Source organism: Hippocampus zosterae, chromosome 4 (assembly GCF_025434085.1).
Source record: "Hippocampus zosterae strain Florida chromosome 4, ASM2543408v3, whole genome shotgun sequence".
Taxonomy (NCBI): domain Eukaryota; kingdom Metazoa; phylum Chordata; class Actinopteri; order Syngnathiformes; family Syngnathidae; genus Hippocampus; species Hippocampus zosterae.
In genome coordinates, this window is record NC_067454.1 from 7,419,734 (window position 1) to 7,426,749 (window position 7,016).

A 7,016-nucleotide genomic window follows, 5' to 3' on the forward strand; every position below is an offset into this window, starting at 1 on the left:
CCCGCCCCCACACACACACCCCCCCACCAGCTCAGAAGGCACCCCGCCTTGACCTTTGCCTCTCCAGAGGCCCAGAAGGGAGGGCTGCTGTATGTCCAGGCATGCCGATCAGCAAGGATCACAGGGCCCGAGACATAAATGCTATAAGTAAGGGGTTTGAGATTTATGATGCTGCGTAATATTGAGGTTAAAGCAACCCACCCAGGGCTGTTACCCACACGAGGGGGAGGATGTCTACAAATGTTTTAGGAACACACACACACACACACACACACGCTATGATATGTTTGTACGCACATCATGAAGTCAGAAAGAGACTTATGTTCATTATTGATGTCTTTTTGGTAAAAAATTGCCCCATGTTTGGGGCACAGTGGCAAATCCTTCTGTACCAAGGTTTTAATAGTTGACGAAAATGAACTAAAGCAAAAATTTTCATCATTTCATTCATTTTCATCTTGTTCATTAAATTTCATATATGAGCTTTTGTGGTTTATTTTAAATAGATGTAGTTGTTTGGGAATCATAGTTTACTCGATTACATGATGTTTATTGTGACTTTTTATCTTGTACTCAACAAATACTCTCCATCACTATGTATAAAAAAACTAAAACTAATATTAAAATGAATAAATAATAAATTAAAAAAAAGTTCATAGAAACACACAAACTAATTAAAACAAGCTGGATTTCAAAAACAAAAGTCCAACTGAAATAAAAACTACAATGAAAAATCCCAAACTATTAGGGCTCTGTTCTATACTTGCCTTAAATGGATCCAGTGTCAAATTTCTCCTCCTTTCAAAAAGCCACATCCACAAATACGCAGACTGGCGAATCAGCAGCACAGGCACTCAACGACACACTTTTTACTCTATCGGGGAATGTAAGTAATATACCTGTATCGTCTCTACAATAATGAAATTCTGATATGAGCTCTGGTAAGTAGTCCCAGTGCTACTTCGGTAGTGTTTGAACTTGAGTGATTCCACTTAGCACCCTCGCAGATGAGGTGGCTTGGGCATCTGATTTGGATGCCTCCTGAGCGCCTCCCTGGTGAGGTGTTCCGGGCATGTCCCACCGGGAGGAGACCCGGAGGAAGACCCAGGACATGCTGGAGAGACAATGTCACCCAGCTGGCCTGGGAACATCTCTGGATCCCCCCGGGAGAGCTGGAAGAAGTAGCTAGGGAGAGGGAAGTCTGGGCTTCCCTGCTAAAGCTGTTGCCCCCGCGACCCGGCCCCGGATAAGCGGTAGATGATGGATGGATGGATGGATGGACCCTCGCTGTACTGTAACAATAGATTTTTTTTTAAATTACGAACAATTCCCGACAGGCCAGTTTTGGGAAGGTGCTTCACTGTCATGCAAATGAGCCACTCGCCCAGCCAACTCTCAACGACCGAAGGCTGGGTTATCATGCGTACGGCTTTGCGTTACCACGGCGACCAGGTGCTCAGCTGTTGTGAGTCCCAAATGTGACTTTTACCAACTCACTTCCTTAATAAACCGCTGGCAAGCTGCAGCCTATTTGAGCCGAGTTGGGACTCGAGGCAGGCTGCTCTCCACAAACATTTCATCACCCTCAAGGGAAGATTTTACATTTTTAATGTACCTAACGTGTATATTGTGGGAACACGGGATGGAGCTAGCATACCTGTTGAAAATCCATGGAGAACATACCGTATAACCGCAACATAAGAGGGCTCGAGATGAGATTGATGGTTTCGCTCCTTTCGCTATTATTAGCCTCGAAGAAGACCTTGGGGGAGGTCCTGTTGAACACGTCCCCACGGAACATTACCCATAATCCTTTGGACAAATACGCGCATGCGATACCATAACAACCCGGTGCCGTCACTTCAGCGTGGGACGCATGCATAGCAACAGAAGCATAATTACACATTGGCTGACTAAGTTCCGAAGGCCCACTAAGCAAGCCTTCTTTCTCCCTCCCTCCCCCCCCTCCCTCCCTGCCTCCTCTTCTTCTTCACAAGCTCTCACACTGATATTTAACAAAACATTAATCTTCTTGCCAGTGCTTCCAAAGAATGGGCGCTGATCGAGCTTGAGCGCCGAGGCCCGGCTAATAATCATTCCATTGTCGCGGTCTTTTATTTACGCCTTGGCTCGAGCCGGCAGATGAGGTAAGTCTCCTTTTTTTTTTCTCTCTCTTCATGTTATTATTCACAAGTGGTGATACATAAAGCCAGATTACACAAATGTCTCTCTGTTTCAGGCACCTCACCACCCCCCACCCTCTTTTGCTTAATGTCCACCACCTTATTCCCTCCCCGTCCCCTCCAGTGGCTTTCAATAGCACATTTCCCCATCTCACCCCCCCACCCCTTCTTTTCCCTAAATCACCCACTGCATTTGCATGTGAATCGCTTGTATATCTTCTTTTATATGATGCACCCACAACAGTGGCAAAAAAAAAAAAAAAAAAGCAAGGACCCCCCCCATCCAACCCTGACCCCCCCCCCCCACTCCCTTCCAATACAGACACATACATACATGGACACACTAAAAAAAAAAAAAATGATGAAAAAACAAGATGTTACTCTGCGACTCCCCTCCCCGCGTTGGGAACAGAGCAGGTTTTATGATATGGAGACAAGTCCTTTGTGCTCTCCCCAGAGACGAGGCCTCTGTCTGCCCATGTTACTGGGGCGATAATCCTGCTGGAATTTCTCCTAAGCACTTTTTACTGACATTTTCAATTACCGCCATGCCAGCCTGCGCTAAATGCCATTTAAGAGGGGCCCCCCGCGTCATCTGCATGCTGAATCATATTCGGGAATCGGAGGGATCACCGTTGGCCGACCCCCCTACCATTGGATGGTCACATATGATTGGTGGGAAGAGGTGGGGCACAAAAACTATATTCAACTTTTGCTTGCTGGGACAAACCTCCAACATGACAAAAAGAAATATGTCCCCTTTTGTGCGATTATCAAAAGTATGACATCAATCTATTTATACATACACAAATGATTTTTTTTTGTTTTTTTCATGAAACTGCACTCTGTGGCTTTTAAATTGGCATTTGATTCATCAAAAAAAAAAAAAAAGGAAAAAAAAGAATGACAATTATTTTTATTGAAATCCTGTGTCGCATCTCTTCGGTTCAGTGATGCGTCTGCAACTGCTGAAAAGCCAGCCGCAGAGCGTGCAGGAAAGCGAGACGTCTTCACCAAGGGAGACACTTTTCTTTTTTTCTTTTTTTTTTTTTTTTTTTTTTTATAGCTCTAAACAGCGCAACTTTTGGTGCACATTACTGCCTCAAGTCACAGGCGCACTTACACACCATTCAAACCTGCCTTGTAATTTACAACATCCACATAGCCCAAATACAACTTCCAGAGATCGAGACTTGCAAAACCAAACAGACACGCTGACCTCGACAATGTACGCGGTTGTTTGGCCGGAGCTTTTTCTTTCTTTTTTTTTTCTCGCTTTTATTCTTTCGGCGGAGCCACTTGAACGCATATGGGCAGATTTATAGCCATCGGAGACCAACGTTATAGATCATAAGAGATCACTTCAATGGAAGCATTTTTATTTCGAAACCACCCAACTGCTACGATCCTCAAACTGTCACCACACTTGTTCATCCGAGTTGCGTAATGGTCTTGTTGGACTCAGAAGGCGCCAATTAACCAGGTCAACCACACACACACACACACACTGCAGTTGGGCCCAGTCTGATAAACATGTTTGATACCCCCCACCCCCCACCCCCCACCTCCCCTAACCTCCCTTGCAGTCATTGATGATCCAAGAACAGCTGTTTACATGTTTTTTTTTCTTTCTTTTTTTCTTCTTCTCCCTGCTGCCAAGCTGACATCATCCATTGGAGCGCCCCTTCCTTCCTGTCTCGCTTTCGGATGGGCTTTGTTATGACAGGTTTAATTGAGGGTTGTCAAGTCATAACATTTTTGTAAATATCACACGCGCCAAGAGAGAGCGTCAACGAGAGGAAACGGCCCGTAACGCACACAGACGATCACACGCACACACACAGCGGGTGTTGTTCATCCCGCACTGGCGACAATGTGTGCCATTGTACGCATACCGATCGCCGAGAGGCATTTTCATACTCAAGAGCCCATATTAAAAAAAAAAAAAAATACATTAAGTATGTTGACTTACAGGAAGAGCTCCTCCATCTGCGAGTTTTTCAAGTTGTGCGAATTGCTTGGCTGATTTTTGTTTTTGTTTTGTTTTTATTTTATGTTGCACACAGTTTGACCACGTTTTGTGCTAGACTTGTACCGGGCACAAAAATAGAGCCCTTGGTGTTGGGATGTCACACCAGAAAGCACAAATACCCTTTCACCCACATTGACCGTTTTGGTGAACGTTTGAGCAGGTATTGCTTTTCACATGGTGAGGGTGACAACGTTAGCTAAATTAAGCTAAGCTAAGCGTGCCGACACTCCTTGACTTGGTAGTGCTTGTGTGGATTTTTTTTTTTGTTGCTATGCTGCTTTCCTCCTACATTCCAGAAAACCAATACTTAGAATTTAAACAATATGTTAACTGTATTTCCGATTAACTTTTTCGAAGTGAGCCTAAATCATTTGAACAGAAAGGTGCATATTTATTATCTCTTACATGTCTTGCTGCATTTTGCAAAAACATCTTATCGCTCTAGCAATTTCTTTGTTGACGTGATGACGCGTTCTGACTCAGCTGGCTCCCCCTTGCAAGCTCCCCCCCAACTCACCCAGCACCCATGAGATGAGTCACTCCTGCGAGTGTCGTTTACCGGAATACGCTCTGCCTCGACACAATGGAGGCCTCACGCAAAAAAAAAAAAAAAGACGGCGTGCACATAAACCTGCAGCGAGGCGCTCGCTAATGACTCAGAGGGCTACTTTACGAAGACGGCCTATGAATGGCTCGCAAAGGAGCTCAAGTGTGCAATGCCGACCAGGTGCTCTTTGAAGCCTGTCACTCGGATGACAATAACACAATAAGACATTCATCTTCACGCCTGATGAATGCACACGCACGAGAGATGAGCTCAGCTCGTACCCACACGCGCGCACACACACACACACACACACACACACACACACACACACACACACACACGCACACGCAGACACACACACACACACACAGGATTACAAAGTCATTAAATACAATACTGAAATTTAAACCACTAATATTTAACTGCATATGCAGTTTGCTTTTGTGTAGAGAAAAAAATACCACAACAAACTTACAAAAAAATAAATAAATTGAGAGATCTAACAAGTGTCCTTGATGATATCATACAAGATTTCAAAAATCCTGAGAAATTCCAGTTCAGGGAGCAGCAAAAGGTAACTGCAAACTGCTTGTTTGGGTTTTTGATAACCAATTCACAATAATTTGGCATGATTCAAATGGAGCGCCGGTAAAGTTCCATTTTCCACATTTTGTTCTTTTTCCAACTCAATTCGTCCGTTACTCATCCAAAATCCTCCTAAAAATCAAGGTCGACACTAAAAAAAACACACACTGCCTCCTTTGTCTCACCAGTGAATGCCGAAAATCCATGATACAAGAGAGCGAGAGAGAGTAAACACAGACATCCTTATTTACTGTTGGAAGTCACTTTATAACAATGGAGTGGATGGGACAAATTCATTCCAGAGGCTCTTTAACAAGATTCCTGGGTGGCGATATAACTCTGCACCTCGACCTCGGTAAGAGCTGATGAAATATGAAAATTGACAGCGCCGCCAGCCTCCCGTTTACGAGAGGCCCCCTTAAACTGGACGCCTGTGTCCTCCTTAAGTCGTCGGACGCAGCACTCATCACTGAGAGGGAGCGATTTACGAGGCCGGAGGGGGTGCATATGACTCAAACGCACAGCCGCCATCATCATCATCATCATCATCATCTGCATCTCGCTGCCATCACGATCATGCCTCTCGAAGAAGCTTGCTCGACTCACTCACAGCGTGTTGGCTTGACGAGCTTGTAAACAAGGAGGCCCGTGCCATGCTCGTTTTTATTTATTTTTTTTACGGGTCACTTCCACTTTATAACCGTTTCAATTAAATATTGTATTTAATGCATTTTGAAGAACGTTTAGCAAAATAATTGCACAAAAAGTTGTGCGCGAAAGTGACTATAAAGAAAATTGGCATGAGTTCTACGGTGTTAGTTCTTGGAAGTTCAACTGTAGTGTCGGGTGCAACACCAAAAAAAACAAAAACATTTAAATCTGAAAATTGGTTCTGATGTAACAAGATGTGAGCGCATCGAATGAAACGCAATCGGATCGCTCTTCTTTAGAATATAGTGAGATAAGTAGCCATTGGTCTTTGTTGGAGAGATAAATCTTTGTAGCGAATGCCACAGTACCGACAAGTTCTTTCACATTGGAAAATGGCAAGAAAGTCGCTGCATCATACGCTCTGAAGTGAGCCGTACCAGATTGAATCGAATCGTAAATCCCGCCGCATTGAATCAAAAGGAATCGTTCCACTTCCTTGAATTGCATGGCACCCCACGTATGTATTTAATGAGCTTTTATTGGGCAGATGCAAACCCCTATTACAGTAAACTGTGAGCCAGACTAAATGTAGTGCATAAAACGAAAAAAAAAAAAACTAAAGAAAAAGAAAATACTACAAACAATACAAAACTATATTTTGCGAGATTTAATCAGCGAGTTTGGGTTTGACATGTACATCATTTTCTACATTTTTATTATCATTATATATATAATGTATATATTTTGAAATGTGTGCATTTTTAGCATTCATAAGGAAAAGGTCATGTTGCTGTTTAGGCTTTCACAACCATTGACTTAGATTTGTTCTTGATTTTACTGCTTGGTGCTTTCTACCGCCTTTATTACCGATTCGTCTTTCTGTTTATTGTGTATGTTAAATACACAATATGTATCCATGTATCCAAAGTGCTGTAATATCCATGTACAGCACTTTGTATGCAGCGATGGCTGTTTGAAAGTGCTCTAGAAATACTGTTGACTTGACTTGACTTGACTT

General features: G+C 43.4%; 1 long non-coding RNA gene across 1 annotated transcript; it reads left to right on the top strand.

Moving 5' to 3' along the window:
* The first annotated feature begins 2,011 nt into the window (after positions 1–2,011).
* On the top strand, positions 2,012–2,556 carry LOC127600087 (uncharacterized). The gene is made up of 2 exons (XR_007962266.1): positions 2,012–2,147; positions 2,240–2,556. It is a non-coding gene; the product is annotated as an uncharacterized LOC127600087 (long non-coding RNA).
* Positions 2,557–7,016: the final 4,460 nt, after the last annotated feature.